General features: G+C 48.5%; 2 protein-coding genes across 4 annotated transcripts in view; one reads left to right on the top strand and one right to left on the bottom strand.

Annotated features, from left to right (window-relative positions):
- The window catches only part of OPTN (optineurin), a 38,318-nt gene extending 26,749 nt beyond the window's left edge, over positions 1 to 11,569 (bottom strand). The window contains exon 1 of one of the 3 annotated variants that reach the window (XM_090041798.1): positions 10,973 to 11,569. The gene's annotated coding sequence lies outside the window, so the exon portion shown is untranslated. Of the gene's footprint in view, positions 1 to 2,279; positions 2,643 to 10,972 lie in introns of those variants that run through there. The other 2 variants (XM_090041799.1, XM_090041797.1) reach the window with 2 other exon arrangements.
- The window catches only part of LOC149865486 (uncharacterized), a 46,079-nt gene continuing 41,122 nt past the window's right edge, over positions 11,562 to 16,518 (top strand). Inside the window, exon 1 of the transcript XR_016441706.1 lies at positions 11,562 to 11,700. The gene's annotated coding sequence lies outside the window, so the exon portion shown is untranslated. The remainder of the gene's footprint in view (positions 11,701 to 16,518) is intronic.

Genomic DNA, 16,518 nt, shown 5'->3' with positions numbered 1-16,518 from the left:
AGTGGCGGCTCCTTCCAGTTGCTGCAGCTGCCAGACCTGGTCCCACTGCCCAGGCACCCGGCCCAGCTGCCCCACACCCCATCTGCCCAGGTTAGGATAAGCACAGGCAGGGTGCTGTGCTTGGCTTGATGGCTGGGATCGGGCTGCGGGCCAGCAGGGAGCAGCATCCAGAAGCAAGATGGATGGGCAGAGCCAAGGAGACCCCAGGATCTTGGGACTGAAGCCTGGGGCTGCCCACACAGCCTTGCAACAGCCATGGATTCAGTGTGCAGACGGGTGTGCAGGGAGCTGGGGCAGGGTGCTGACCTGGCCTGTAACAGCTCACCAAAACCCTCTATGTGGCCTATGCACCCAAGTAATTGCCCACCCCTGACTGGATACCTCTGCCCTGCTGTGATATACAAGTGTCTCTGTTAGCCTCAATGCTCTACAACATCGCCATGCAGACTTTACCAATTTAGTTTCTAGCACAAAACTCAGTTCTGGCTCATTACCCTTTTGCCACATGGAGGCCACACCAGCACTTAGACCAGAACTTTCAAATTCAGGTATTGGCTATGGTGGGCTCCATGATGGGAAGCCCTCTCTTCTACCTCATGCTCATTTATTATCCTTGCCTACTTGATCTAAACCAAACCAACCACAAATTTCCTCTTCCCCTTCCCTGGCCCCTTCCCCAACTGTTCCAAAGGAGTTCATAGACCAGTTGCAGTCGGCCCTGTATTCCCTTCCCTCCTGTTCCCTTCCTAAAGCAGGCACCGTCCTTCACTCTCAACATCTGGCTGGGTTTTACTATAGCACATTTCTTTTTCTTCTGTGAGCAGAACTCCCAAGTGCTCCAGTAGCTGTGGCCACAGCCGAGTGCCAAGGGCAGTCTGTCAGAACTGCAATAATGAGCAATGGGTTAATTATTAAAGCCAGCAAAAAAGCTACCCAGGGCTGCAAGCCTGCTTCCAGGAATGGAAAATACTGCTACTTTATTCTTATATTTCACTCTGCTTTTTATTCATACAAGTCAAAGTGCTTGATGAGAGAGAGCAGTAGCCACATCTGAAATGCACAGAAGGGTGGCAACTTGTCCAGTCACTCAAGAAACAGGTGGCAGGGCCAAGGATGGAAGCCAAGCCTACCAAGCCCAAGGCCTGGGCCTAATTCACAGCATTACCCTGCCTTCTTTAAGAACAGCTGTTAATTGGAAGCCAAGAGAGATTTCAGAGCTGGCTTCATAGTCTCTACAAAATGAACCAAGCTTGCAATGATGCCCCATGCCATCCCCAGCTCCCAAAGCAAGTTTTAGATTTGCTCACTGCAAGAGAAGTATTTTTCTCTTTGCTTTCATCCTTCCCCTAATCCTTCCCTTTGTTGGGTTATCTTTAATTGCTTTCTCTACTCTGGATTTTAACCCCCTTGTCCTTCAGCTCTGCAAAACTATGGCCCCTAAATCCATTTAATGTAGAATAACAATCAGATAAGTAAACAGCGACAAGTTCAGAGGGAACTGTTCAGACAGCCGTGCCCATAGCAGTCGAGACAGTTATATGCTCCCAGCAACTTTGCAGAGTCATGGTCAGCTCATGTCACAGAGCCTGCCTCTACTGCATTTCTGTGGCGTTATGGGAGCGGAGGAACATCCTGGAGGTAAGTCAGGCCTCACATTTCTTGCACTGATGCCTTCCAGGACTGAAGCATGCTGCAAAGGGCGTTCTCAGTGCTGGGGAGAGGGGAGGCTCAGATGAACAGGCTCCAGCAGGAATATCCCTGCTGCCTCCTCCTCGGGCAGGGGCAGAGGGCCCGCCACATAACAGCACAAAGGCTTTGTCAGGGGAAGGGCTGGATTCCCCTACAGCAGCGGTTTTCAGCCTTTTAAATGTGCTGACCCCTAAAAATATTTCACTTAGAGATGCAGGCCCCTTGGGACTATAAGTACAGGGATCCCCTTGCTCTTGGATTGATCACTGTCTGCGAGGTAGGTGAGAAAGGCCTGTCTGCAGCCCCCAGAGGTCTGGGGACTGCAGCTTGAAAACCACCACCCTAAGGGGGCCCCGGAGAACTCCTTTTCGGTTTCATTAAAATAAGTGAGCAGGTAGATAGGCAGGTAGGTAGATAGGTGGGTAGATAAATAGGTAGGTAGACAGGTGGGTGGGTGGGTAGGTAGATGGGTGGATAAATAGGTAGATAAGTAGGCAGGTGGGTAGGCAGGCACGCAGGTAGGTAAGTAGGCTGGCGGGGAGGCAGGCAGGCAGGTTGGTGAGTAGACAGGTAGGTAGGTGGTCACTTACGAGTGACTGGTGCCTCCTGAATCTGGGGGGGCGCCTGCAGAAGCCGCCGAGGGTGGTGGCCCCGTCCGGGGGCACGCGCACCCCTCCCTGGCGCCTCTGGCAGGTAGATAAGTGGGTGAGTCGATCCGCAAGGGTGGAGGCCGCAGGCAGCGCGGCCCGGCCGGGCCGTGTCACCGAGCTGCCCTCACTACCGCCGGGGCCGGTCGGGCAGGCTCCGCGCCGAGACCCCCTGAGGCCGAGTGACGGCGGCGTGGCGCGGGGCCGCTCACCTGCGGGGGCCGGGCCGGGGGCGGCGGCGGCCGGTCGGTTTCTCTCTCCCTTCCCTCGGCTGACGCCGTGACGCTTCTGCCGGGAGTTTCCCAGGCCCCGCCCCCTCCGCCTCCACCCCGCCCCCCCGGCCCCTTGCCCCGCCCCCCGGCGCTGCGGTCAGTGGCCGTGGCGCGCCCCGCGGCTGCACGGGGGCGGCCGTCGGCGGAAAAGCGGTGCAGCTGTGCGCCTTGTGGAGGCAGCGAGTCGATGGAGCAGGGGCCAAACCCGCATCGCTCCCGGGGAGCCTGGCCCCGCTCCGGGGTTTGCTGTCTGCACTTCCTTCCCCCTGAGTCTTCTCCCCGATAGCTTGCAATGAAGAAAGAGTTGGGGTTTTTTTTGCAAAAAACCTTGTCGGTCTAATAAAAGAGATCATCTCTACTACGAGTCCTGATTGCCTCTGCCTCGGCTCTGACGACCCAGATTTTGCTCACTCACGGAGCAATATAAAGTGCATCAGAAGAAGACTTACTTGCACGCTTGTTTCCACCTGGCTTTGCATAATTTTTCAGTGTGCCATTGTATTTGCCGAAAAGCTATTATTTTGAGCTTCCAATACAGTCCTTTCATATTTAAGACCTGGCAGCACTGTGCACCACGCAGATCCCGAGGGGGCGCATCTTTGTACATCAGCCTCCCCCACAAGACCCCAGGATCCAGGCCCACTAGGCAGCCCCTCTCCCAAACCACCCCAAAGCTGGGTGCATCATCCCATGTAACAACATACCTTTTTTATGTAAAAAGAAACTAGAAGCTTTATCATCTGCTAGGGCCCAGGACTGTGTCCGTCCATTTAAGGTGAAAGCAAAAGCAAATGTAATGTTATTAGATGTGCATTCCTTTGCCATGTCCTCTATTCTGCACAAGCACACAACACTCTGGGCAAACAAGAAGCAAACCATGTCCTTTCTTTAGTCCTGTTGTCATTACAATCAAATGTACGTCCCTCTCAGCTCCCTCCGACACCGTCAAGCCTTTTTGAGCATCTTGGCCAGTGCTTCCCCGAAAGTGATTTCTGCACATGAGTTAATGTTTCCACACCTGAAGTGATGTTTTTAGCTAGAGCTAATGCAGCCTGGAGGGCTGCAAAATAGAAGCTGCTTTAAGAGGAGCAGCTATGAGCAGGATTATTGAAGAAACAAGAGCTGGGTTAGTGGAACATCACCAAAATCACTGAAAAAGACAGAAGGTCATTAACCTTCCTGTGGAAAGAGGAGGTTAGAAGGAGTTAGGTGGATTATAATGAGCCATGAAGTCAATCGACTCCCTTAGCACTGCCTGAATATAAATGCTGCTGCCACTGCCAAGCAGTTGGTTTTAAACTTTGGATGGAGCAGGAATCAAAGGGGGAGGGTGCAACTGCACCACTGCACTCCCCTGGATTTGCCCCATGCTTGCATTATGGTGTGACTATGGCAGGCACACAAAGGTATAGCCAGAGGCTGGAGTAAAGCACCCGGTTCCTGGGTAAAGTCATGCTAGGGAAATCAGGAGTGACTAGCCATTGGTGTAAATTACCCAGTGTATGGGTTGTGTGTGTCTGCACCTCTAGTTCAGTGATTCTCAGCCACAGCACCCTGGGGTGCCTTGAGATCCTTTCAAGGTTGCCGCAAGATGCTGTGCAATGTTAGCACTGTTAGGTATGCAAATACGATTCACACGGTAAGCCCAGAGATTTCAAACAGAAATCCACAATTGTATTCTTTGCAACAGAAAACCTTCTGCATTACTCTTCTATCGTAAAAAAAAAAAAAAGTGAAAACTAAGAGCTGGCATTTTCCAAGGGATATCTGGAGTCTCTCCAGGGGTGTCTCCAACCTAAAAGGGTTGCAAACCACTGCTTTAGTCAGTGCCATCTCAGGCAGTATTTTGCTCAGTGAAAGGCATCTGCATCTTGTTGTGAGCTGCAGTAATGATGGCTGCTACAGGCAGCTCTCTAGAGTACTGGTTCTCAACCTTTTGAGACTTGACGCATCCCTTACTGAATTCAGGGCACCTCTCATTGGACTTGAGGCACCTGTTGGAAAATGTTAGTTCTTAGTTTCCACTAGCTTTTTTGGCTATAAGAAAATAACAGAGCGATTTTTCTGCTCAAAGGTCTCAGAAAGGTCACAGCAGTCCCAAATGTTTTTAAAACTATGGATTCTTACATGAAATTTCTGGGTTTATCTTGTGAATCATTTGCACACCTAATAGTGTTAATAATGTGTAGCACCCCCCAGCACCCTTGAAAGGATCTCAAGGTGAGATTGGTTGAGAATCACCAGTTTAGGGAAAGCTCTTTGTGGCCGTGTCCAGATGAGCACAGCTATGCAGTATGTGGCACCACAGACCTGTCTGCGGTGCCACACCCCACACATTCAGGTGTTCCCCATGCTGCAAGGTAGCAGGGTGGGGTCTTTTTTTGACGCTGGGTTATCCCAGGGTCAAAAACCCCTGTGCAAAAAAAAAAAAAAAAAAGCAGGTGGCACGCACTGCCCAAAACCAGAGCCTGGGTGACTAGAGCCACACTCTGGCTGCCGGCCAAGCTCCGGGCGGCAGGATTGCCACAGCTGCAGCTCCCCGAGGCCCCCAGGGCCCCAGGCAAGGCTGCTGGGGCCAGCAATGCACAAAACTGGGATATATTATGCCAGTGCTAACATGGGAACAGCTTGCACCTAGAATCACCCAGTCACAAAACTGAGGTTATAGAAAATGAATGCCAAGCCCATTTCTTCTCTCAATGCTAAGGATTAGATCAAGGGCACGATCACTACATGGTATTATCCCCATACCTGTAGGTTTTGTTGGGGCCAGGAAGGAATTTTTCCTCCCCCTGTGGCTACATGTGTCAGACAGGTTTTTTTGTCTTCCTCAGAAACATTGGGTGTTGATTGTAGGCCAGGCTGGGGTGTGTTGATGCTCCTGCTGGGACATAAACCCAGAGGTTTCTGGCTAGTGGGTCTTGCCCCTTTGCTCAGGGTCAGACCAATTGCCATATCTGGGGTCAGGAAAGAATTTTACTCCATGGTCAGATTGGTGCAGGCTGTGGGCGTTTTGCTCAGTAGTGGGGGACGTGGCCCTCTCGGATCCCTCAAGCATAGTTTAACAACCCTTGCAACAGCAGGACATTGCCAGCCAGGGTCCTCCTGATGTACCTGTGTCAGGTTAGGGTGTTATGCCTTATGGCTGTGGGACAGGGTTGTCTGCGTAGTTTTGGTAATAGGTGAGATAAGGATTTGTGTGGGATGGTTTAGCTAGGGATGATCCTGCCTCTGGTAAGAGGTTGGACTAGATAACCTCCAGAGGTCCCTTCCAGCCCTACTTTTCTATGTTCTGTGAGTCCAGGATTTTATGAAAGGAGAAACTGAGGCAGAGGGGATTTCCAAGATTTCCTGGAGAGGAACTCAAGTTACTGGACCCTACTCTAGGTATGTCCTACCATAGATCCAGAGGTGTGAATTCAAGTCTTATGCAAAAGACCACCCCAACTGTGAATGGGTATTCAGTCCTCTAGGCTGGAGAAGTGAATGGGAGCTGGGCAGAATGTCAGCAACATCACCCCGTTTTGCACCACTGGATACAGAAACTGTCATGCCTTAACGGTGCCAGCATAACGGGCTGTGTGACAGGAGTGCCTCTTTGGGTCCGTCTACTAGTGACCCTGCAACACCGATTAAGGGCCAACCGCCCGTCTTCTCGCCTGCCATGCCTTGTTACTTGCTTGATTGGAAGATATTAATCAAGCGGGAGGCTGCCCATTTTCTGTCTCGGTGCCTGGGGCACTATCTGCGGGTCCTTTCCTCCCCTTACACCACAGCCCAAGCCTCACAGATGTACCTGATGTTGTTTGGGTCTGTTCCACTCTCCGTGCCACACGGACACTCTCTGGCTTGTCTTGCAGCCTGAGCCCTCACCGGCACCCTCTAGCTTGTCTCACAGCCTGCGCCCCTACCGGCGCTCTCTGACTTGTCCCACACTGCCCGCTCCGGGGCTTCTCGCCACTGCCCGCTCCAGGGCTGGGGTCAATACACCCCTGAATGCTGTGCCCTCTCTGACACCAGGGTCCCCACATTACTGTGGAGCCCCTATGAGGCCTCCTCCAACCCCCAATAGCCTCACCCAGTCCTCCGGTGTAACAACAAACACGAAACACAAAGCCCCCCGGGCTATAACATAACACTAACCCATCCGGCCAAACCACATTCAATCGCTACCGGGGGGAAATACTCCAACCCCCAGCAGCACCCCAGGGATGGTCACACCTTCCGGGTTGTCCCTTCTATCTGCACTGGCCGAGCTCCTTCTTCCTTGGTTGCCAGAGGGCAACTCCCCTCCTAGCCTCCTGCCTGGGTTTATAAGGGCCAGGCCCTGCCCCTTCCTGTCAGCCGGCTCCCCAGCGGTTGTCCTGGCAACCAGCACCTGTTACTCTGGCTGCCCAGGCAACTGGCAGTGAACCTCCCCCCATCTTGCCACTAGGGGTCTCCTCCGAGTTGTTTTTCTGCTCTAAGGCACAGGGCACCTGAGTGCTCTGGACAGGCTGTCTAGCTTGGGCTGACCCCTAACCTTTTGAAACATCTGCTAATGATGCCAGCCTTCATATTCCATCTTTCCTCTTCTCACACATCTGTTTTCATGCTTCCTTCCATGCTGCCTCTGTCTCTCACATACAGACCTAAAAGGTCCAGGCCTCCTTATCAAAGTTCTTCCTTAAAATTCACTTCTGTGGTAATGCTTGGAAGAAATTGCCCCCTACACTAAAGCAAGAAACAGAATCATAGGGCAGGAAGGGACCCCATGGTTCATCTTCTCCAACTCCTGCATGAATGAAAGACATACTATTCCTAAAACATCTCTGCCCAATATTTTTCCATCCTGTTCCTGAAAACCTCCAAGGAAGGAGAAATCAGCAGGTAGCTGAGCATTTGGTATTTGAATAATTATAATTGGATTAAAGACATTATGCTACCACTATTTATTGAAGGGAAGATTTTGAAAGGCTCCAAGGTCAGTTAGGAATTGAATTCCCACTGACTTTCAGTAGGAGCTGGGCACCTCTCTGCTGCATACGCCTGTGAAAATATTTCACGGATTCACAGACCTCCTTATTGATCTCTATTTATCTCAACATATAAATATAAAAGTAATGCCCATTCCCAGCCCTGGGAGTTCTTTGGCATGTCATGCATCCAGGGGACAAGGGACAAGGAATTCGTCCATGACAGCGGGATTTTCTATCTTCCGTTCCCTTGTCCCACCCAGATCACAGCCTAGCTCAAGCAGACCAGCTTTGCAATGGGTCCCAAAGGTCAACTAATCTGATCATTTTGGAGCAAGTTAGGAAATGAATTCCAACACCAAGGGGCTGTCCTGATGCATACCCTGCAAATATCTCTTATCCCCTTAAAGGCCTGGAAAATATAACTGATAGTGAAAGATCCAAGCAGCTTAATCTGTCTACATCCTCAAGAGATCACCATCTGTAAATACTTTCATGGGAAAGAAATATAGTAATAGAGTACACTTCTAGCTGGCAAGGATATAACAAGATCCTATAGCTGGAAGTCATATCTAGGCAAATTCAGACTAAGGTGCAATTTTTTTACACTTAACCTCTGCAACAATATTGTAAGGGTTGTGAGGAATTCCCCAGAGGAAATCTTTAAAATACCTGAGATCTAGTCTGGATTTGAAAGAGGAATTTATTCATGTAAATAGATCATAGTATCATAGAAAAGTAGGGCTGGAACAGACCTCACAAGCTCAATTAGTCCAGCCCCCTGGTCAAGTCAGGATCATCCTGACTAAACTATGCCAGCCAGGCACCTGGCCAATCTCCTCTTGAACATTTCCAGGGATGTTCCTCTAGGTATCCTGTTCCAATGATCGCCCACCCGCCTCATAGAGGGTTCTTCCTAGCCTCCAACCTAAATTTCCTCTACTGCAGCTTGAGGCCATTGCTCCTCATCCTGTCCCAAAAGGCCACAGAGAAAAGGTCATCTCCAGCCTCTCTGCAATTGCCCTTCAGTAATTCATAGAAAATAAGGGCTGGAAGGGAGCTCAGGAGGTCACATCTAGTCCAACCCCCTGCTCAAAGCAGGATCAGCCCCAACTAGATCATCCCAGGCAGGGCTTTGTCTAGCCGGGTCTTAAAAACCTCTAAGGATGGAGACTCCACCACCTCTCTGGGTAGCCTGTTCCAGTGTTTTACCACTTTCCTAATGAGAAAATTCTTCCTAATATCTAACCCTCAACTTCCTTGCTGCAACTTGAGACCATTGCTCCTTGTTCCGTCATCTGCACCACTGAGACCCATCTAGCCCCTTCCTCTTCGGGACCCCTGTTCAGGTAGTTGAAAGCTGCTATTAAATCCCCTCTCAGTCTCCTCTTCTGTAGACTAAATAAGCCTGGTTCCCTCAGACTCTTCTCACAAGTCATGTCCCCCAGTCCCCTCACCATTTTTGTTGCCTTCCACTGGATTTTCTCCAATTTGTCCACATCTTTTTTTGTACTGGGGGGCCCAAAACTGGACACAATACTCCAGATCTGGCCACACCAGTGCCAAATAGAGAGGAAGAATCACTGCCCTTGACCTGCTGGCAAAACTGCAGCCCACTACACTGTTAGCCTTCTTGGCAACAAGGACAAGAGCAAACACTGTTTGCTCATATTCAACTTATTGTCCACTGTAACCCCCAGGTCCTATTCTGCAGAGCTGCTGCCCAGCCAGTCAGCCCCCAGCCTCCACATCCATCTTGAAGTGTGGGGCCCAAAACTGAACACATTACTCCAAGAGTGGTCTCCCTGGTACCAAATAGATTGGGAGAATCACTTCCCTTGATTTGTAAGACATGTAGGTACCCAAACTACAAATCCCAGGAAGCAATGAGGCAGCATTTCCAAACCAAATTACTTTGGTTCAGCAGAAATGCATCAACATTCAAATTTCCAGTGCAGTAAAAATACTCAGCAGGAAAAAACGTGAACTGTGTCATGGCCGCCAGCTCTTAGTGTGTTGCATACCGGCTATGGTGGTTGTCCCAGCCGCCTGCGGAGGGTTCAGGATTGAGAGTATGGTCAGGGGTAGAAAGGTAAGAAAGGTTTATTGACTTAACAAAAACACGACTACACGTAGTATACTAAGACAAATAATGACAGACAATAATAATTCACGTCGGCAACTTATTGGCAGTCCCCTCTGATGCCTGATGTATGACAAGCTTCTCTTTCCACAAAGATCAGTGAGGTCAGGCATCCCTGATCAGCACTGTCCGAGAGGTACCAGGAAGGACCCTGGTATTCAGTCCTTGGGCTCCTCGAGATCCACGGGCCCACTGATCCAGGTCAACAGCTAATTAGTCCCCTTTCAGAGCTTTATCTTCCTTCTGAATGATTTCTGGATGTGCCAGCCAATTTATAACTTCTGAGCTGTGCTGATAACTTACAGCCATTCAGATTCTTTTTACTTCAACTGTCCTTAGACTGATCAATAGCAGTACAAGCCTTGCATTCTTTTGATAAGGTTAATTTTAACTATGCCACAGGGCCTTACTACTTCAAGGCTTTGCTAAATTTACAGGCCTCACTTCATACAAGGCCTTACTACAGCTTAAAGTTTAATTAGGCTCTTAGCAACAACATATAGCTTAATATCTGAACAAATAACAGAAAAACACTTGGTCTAATCTTCATAGAGCCTTCATCAAGCACCTTTATCACACAGAGATAATTTTCATCTGTCACAGTGGTAGCAGCAGACTTTAGGTACCTACCTATGCTTAAATACCTTCATAAATCTCACTGAGGGACTTTACTGCCACTGCCACTTCCTCCAGGCTTCTTCATGGCCAGGATGTTTTAGCAGGGCTTGGCAAGCAGAAAGCTCTCTTCTATGACACTTCAAAGAGCTACTTCTATCACTAGAAATAGCAACAGCTCATCTGAGCTTTGGCTCCCTTTTATTTATAGAAATCTATAAAAATATCTTTATAAAAAGTATATTCTCTATTTATAAAATTCTAAACTTTTAAATTTATAGAATAAGCAAGGCTCCTGAATGTAAAAAAGTAGACAGGACACAGCAATGAAGGCAGAACAGAGCAATACATTTCAACTAGTGATTAAAACAGGTTTTTACTTGGCCTCCTATTCTTGAGAGTACAGTTTTCATGTTTTTGTACCCAGAATATATATATGCATGACCAAGCCATGGTACTTGGATTTTAAACCCCCCCACTCAGTTTGACCAAGTAGTTAAGCACTGAGCTACCTACATAGTAAGATGTTTGTCCCGCAATTATTTAAGGATGCACTGTCCGGGTAAGGCCTCATCAGCTCCCCGCATCGGGGCCGCTTACCAGGCGCCGAGTCTCTGCTCATCTTTAGTCGGGCGTTTTACACGTGCTTACCTTTCCTGCCACGACTTCGACGTTAGTAGCGTTGGTTCAGATAATCCGGCACATGTCGTCCAGATATGAGACTCCTCGGCGTCACGCGGGTCCAGCGTTGATGAGGGCTCCACCACTCCTACACCTTTGCCCGTTCCACCGGGTGGTGGCCGTCTATCTGGCCCAGCCATGCGTTCGTAAATCGCTCAGATTGTCCAGAAAAGAAACGTATGGATTAACATAAACGCGCTGGCCAGGGGTTCCCTGGATCGAGGCGGCTGCTTCAGCCTTCTACAGCCGACCTCCGATATACCCCCGTACGCCGTGGGGTCACAACCCCCTCTCTAGCTCTCACCGAGCTTTTCTGGAGGACTTACTTGATCCCTCCGTTTATAATTGAGGCTCCCTGGGGCCGATTAACGGAGCTATGGTGCCCCGGTCAAGGAGTGCCCTTATACTAGAGTTTATACGGTACTCAGCTCCTGCCGGGTCTCAGCCGCTCCGGCTGGTAACGAAACAGTCTGCTGGCCCGCGAGGCCGGCCGCCCGGGCTCAAAAGCCCCGCTGGGGCTTTCCCTTTCCCCAAAGGCGCCTACCACGTTTGAAAGCTGCTCGCATCCGCTGTAACGTGCGGCTTCAGCTCCGTCGCCACCTTCTTCCGGTTCCGCCTCCCCCCCGGCCGGCCGCGGCCTCTCTTTTGTGCCGGCCCCGGGAGTGCCGGGCCCTCCCTTTCCCACACGCCCGGGAAAGGTGAGTTCTCGCCCAGCATCTTGGGCCTGTGAGCGTGTGACTTGCGGGCTCCCGCTTGGGCGTGGAGCCCCAGAGCCAGCAGGCTCCTTCTCTCCCTCACATGCACCTATGAAATGGAAGGCTGTTGTTGGAAAATCAGAAGTCAAATATCTATGTTAGAGCTGTTTGAAAACTAAGAGTAATTGTGTTCAAAATTCTTCACAGTTTTTCCCTTTGGTTTTTGATAAACTGGAAATGAAAGACTTGTTTTTTAAAAACCCGCAAAAGAAATCGTCACTGGAAAGGGGGTGGGAGGTGGGGGATGGATACGTCCCAGTGAAAATAAACAGACAAAATAAAATGCTTTCTGTTTCAAGCAAACAGCTGTTAGTCAAACCAGGGCCCAAAAATCTTACAAAACTGAGGTCAAAATATGAACTTCAGCAAGCTGAAGGGCAAAAATGTACATCTCTGTCTCAGGCAGTGAAGGCTTCAGGCTGCCGGTCAGCAACTTAAGTCAGCTGTATTCTACTAAGCTTTTTTTCCTTGTTTGTCTTTCCAGCCTCTGCCAATGGGTCACTAGTCTTACATGTTTTATTGATGATTACCGTTTAATATTTGTGCTGCAGCTGTAGCTATAGACTCTAGAGATTGACCAGGATCTCATAGGTGTTACACAAAAGCAGAACAAATCGATGGCCATTTTTCCAAATTGCTTGTATTCTAAGTCTACATCCTCCCAGAACACCCTCACAAAGATAATGTTCACCTGCAACCTGGTGAGAGCTACTGCCCAAGACACTTAGTGCAGTACTGGAAACTCTGCTAGCTATGTATCCACCGCCCATCAAATTACAGAGCAATAATGGCCCTCACTTCTGCAACTATCTTGTATATGACCAGACCGTGAAACATAGCATGTTATGAACAGATCATATCCTGTACCAGCCGCAGTCTAACGGATTGATAGAGCAAGCCAATGGCATCCTCAAATATAATTTGCAGTTAGCCTCTGGCCCAGCTCTTAAGGACTGGGACTTGCATGTAGATCAAGGTACTAATTGGGCCAATAACTGGCCTTGTCCAAGAAGTAGCCCCATGCAGCAGGCATTTGGACTGGGTGGTCCCTGCTAGCTGGCAGTAAAGCAGCCTAGGGGTAGTAACCTGGGAAAAATCCAGGCAGAGGATTGGGTGGTAGTAAAACATCCTCAGGGAGATAATTGGGAAGGGACACTATTGGGAAAAGGTACACAATACATGGTAGGTATTTAAGGCAGATTCATCTAATGTGAGCCAAGCTCCTTGTTGTCTTGTTTCTGCAGATTGAATATGTCTACAAGCGCAGCCATAGCCATTCCTAATTAAGCCTGCCACTGAAGACAAGTCCTGTTCTATTGTCTGTCTAAATCGACTGACACCATGAAGTGGTGGACTGTTATGATTGTATTCTTCTTAATAATGCCTTATTGTGTTTCTTGGGTGGGGTCTGTCTACTGTCCTTCTTACCACTCAGATATTAGGAGGGTTAGGGTTTTAACCTGTGACCGTCACCAGGGTGTGGTGTTATACACGGGAGGTGTCGGGGCCTCCGAGGGGGAACAGCCAAAGACAATAGTGAACACCCTGTCCCTTCACAGCTTATGTTTATCCTTCCCTCCTTGGGAGCATGCAACCATGCTTCACCTCCCAAAGAGCAGAAGAGCTCCCACTGTCACTTATGGGGACAATATCAGATAAGTTCACTCCTGCAGATCTGAAAGAGTAGCCATATCCCAAGGAGCATCCTCTGGAGTCGCACTCAGATGACCTTCACGTAGTACTGCCGCAATATTCACATTAGAGAAACCTGCTACCCTGGACCAGCTGAGCAGGAGGAACAGAATAGTTGACTGGCAAGGTAGTAACTGTCAGTGCACCTGTAGCACCGGTTATAATTTTGGGTTCATTCCATACCATAGCTAACTGCGGGTGAGAAGGTAATTGTTGTAGCTATGCTCGATTATAGATTTGTTGTTACATACTTTCTAAGGGAAACCCCATTAAGCGTAATGCCCCTGAGTCTTTGCCTCCACTGGTGCATTCCGCATCTGTTCAGCAGCCTCTCAAAATACTGCGTTCATGGGAAAATCTACCCCCACCCATTCCTATGACTGACAACACTCTCCAGCGACGGTGTGAGACCCGCCAGGTAGGCGGGCGTGCTACAGGTTGGAACAAAGTCACTACGTGGTTTGTAAATCATACCTGCACAGAGGCATGGCAGAATGGTACCCACTTTTAATACAACTAAAAGGAGGCTGTATCCACAAGTCTCCACCACTTATTCCCCTCCTTTTATACCAGTAGGATTCCTAAAGCAAATTAGTGCTATGATTCTGCCAGGGCAATGCTGTTTCACTAGCCCAGTACAATATTGTCCCCATAAGTGGCAGTGGGAGCTCTTCTGCTCTTTGGGAGTGAAGCATGGTTGCATGCTCCCAAGGAGGGAAGGATAAACGTAAGCTGTGAAGGGACAGGGTGTTCACTATTGTCTTTGGCCGTTCCCCCTCGGGAGGCCCCGACACCTCCCGTGTATAACACCACACCCTGGTGACGGTCACAGGTTAAAACCCTAACCCTCCTAAACACTTCATTGTTCACTGCCCAAGTATTATTCAGACTGGAACAATGGTCTGTCTGAGCTACCTTTCCAAACTGCTCAGCAGGAGCCCATGTAGCTAAGGGGTTACTTAAGTGGGAATAGCTGACCATTTTCTGTTCCAAGAATACAGTTGGGCCCTGCCAATGAAGAGATGCTCCAGGCTATCTCTGAGATGGGGTTAATTCGGCTATGAATGTCTGGAACTTAGACAAGTCCCAGAAAAATACTGAAGGGTAGCCAATCTCTGACAAGTGGTAGGGCTACTCACTAGGGGAGGCATGCACAAGGGAAAAACTTTGAAACACACTGACAAATTGTTGGCTGATATAGGATTGCAGACAGCCCATCTTGTCCAGGCCATGATGGGCACTGCTTTTAGAGCAGAAAAAAAAATCAAACCTGAAGTACTGCTTGTGTGCAAGTTCAGTTATCATTAAACATGCATTTTTCCCAGGTAATAAGCAATATTAAGAATAGAATATGGCCCTATGGCTTAAAACATGATAAAATGCCTGTAACATTTTTAAAAAGATACCCCTATCAAAGCACCTAAATTACCACTTAAAAAGGCTGTAATAAAAAAAAAGTGTTCATTTCTGGTGCATAGGGTAAAAAATAAAAGCTAGACCACTACTTTTTTGCTCAGCACTGGGCTAGGAAGAAGCTGCCTTTGGGACTGAAATCTGCATTGCCCCATATAGAAAATAGTTACCCCAGATGGCCCTCGGTATGTAGCACAATCCCCCCTAGTTCAAATCAGTAACATCTTAATTAAATTAGGAACCCTATGGAAAGAATGGCCTCTTAGCCCACACAACATGACCTGTGTACGCAAACTACCTAATATTTCATATTTAATGATAGGGCAATACGCTTATTAGGAGGACCCAGGTCACTTGCTGCATAAAAATAGTACCACCTAAGCCTTGTGCAGGTCATGTTGCTTAAAAGCTGAGAATGAAGCTGTTGTTATGCTACGGTTACATAACTGTACTATTGCCCTAAAATAGCCAGAAATTTCTTCTGAAACCATAGCCCTCAACTTTACGCTGCCCACTTCATGGGTATCAAACGTGAACATGCCACGGTTAAAAAACTAAAATAAGGTAAAGGATAAGCTGCAAAGCCTCAAAGCAAAGGCTCAACAAAAAACTCAGTTAGCCTTCCTTGGATGGGAGGGGGGCGAATCATCAGTTTAGCTGTCAGTGTGCCTGAGCCATGTAAATGGTACAATGTAATTTGCGCTGTTCACATTTCCCCAAGTATTACCTCAACTACATGGCTAACCACATTAAGTGTCATAGTGCTCTGTATTGCCTTAGTGGCAGCAACTAAATAGTGTTTTAGCATTTGTTGTCATAAATCTGTTTATTCACACACCCATGCTACGCAAGTTAAACTCAAAGACCCCTCCCCATTCCCTGATGTGGTGCATGTAGCTTTAGCATCCCAACTGTAGCCAACACAGTGCTTCAGCAAGCAAGGGGTGGAGTGTGGCAGTGAGGAGTTGTGTCTGCTTGAAGAAAGTGCTTGCTGAGTGCCCTGTGATGGTTGGACCAGGTGTTTCCTGTTGTTTATGTATCGCAAAACGTGTTACAGCTAAGAAGTTTAGTTAAAATTTAAAGGAAACTATTTTGAGGCCTTGTAATCAGTGGCGCAGCTAAAATTGACCTTATAAAGCAATTGTGAAGGTTTGTACTGCTATTGGTTAGCTATATAAGGAAAGTTCTTGGTGTAAGATTGTAAGTGGTTGTAAGTCAACAGTGTAGTTTAAAAGCTATAAATTTGCTGTCACATCCAGGAACTGGCAGAAGGAAGATGCAGCATGTTAAAGGAAGCTATCATTGTGAAAGAGAAGCTGCTGACCTGGGTTTGGTGGGCTGGTGGATCTCAAGAAGCCCAAGGACTGAATACCAGGGTCCTTCGCGGTACCTCTTAGACAGTGCAGATTGGGGATGCCTGACTTCACTGAATTTTGAGAGGCTTGTCATATACCAGGCATCAGAGGGGACTGCCGATAAGTTGCCGTCTCAGAATATTATTGTCTGTCATTGTTGTCTTGTTATACTACGCGTAGTTGTGTGTTTGTTAAATCAATAAATCTTTCTTACCTTCTTACTTCCAACCACTCTCTCAATCCCGACCCCTCCTATGGTGGCTGGGACAAACCTGATTATACACAACTTCCTGGTGCAAGT

This window comes from Crocodylus siamensis, chromosome 4 (genome assembly GCF_052110815.1).
Source record: "Crocodylus siamensis isolate JL-2025a chromosome 4, ASM5211081v1, whole genome shotgun sequence".
Taxonomy (NCBI): domain Eukaryota; kingdom Metazoa; phylum Chordata; order Crocodylia; family Crocodylidae; genus Crocodylus; species Crocodylus siamensis.
This window is presented reverse-complemented; position numbering and strand designations above follow the sequence as displayed.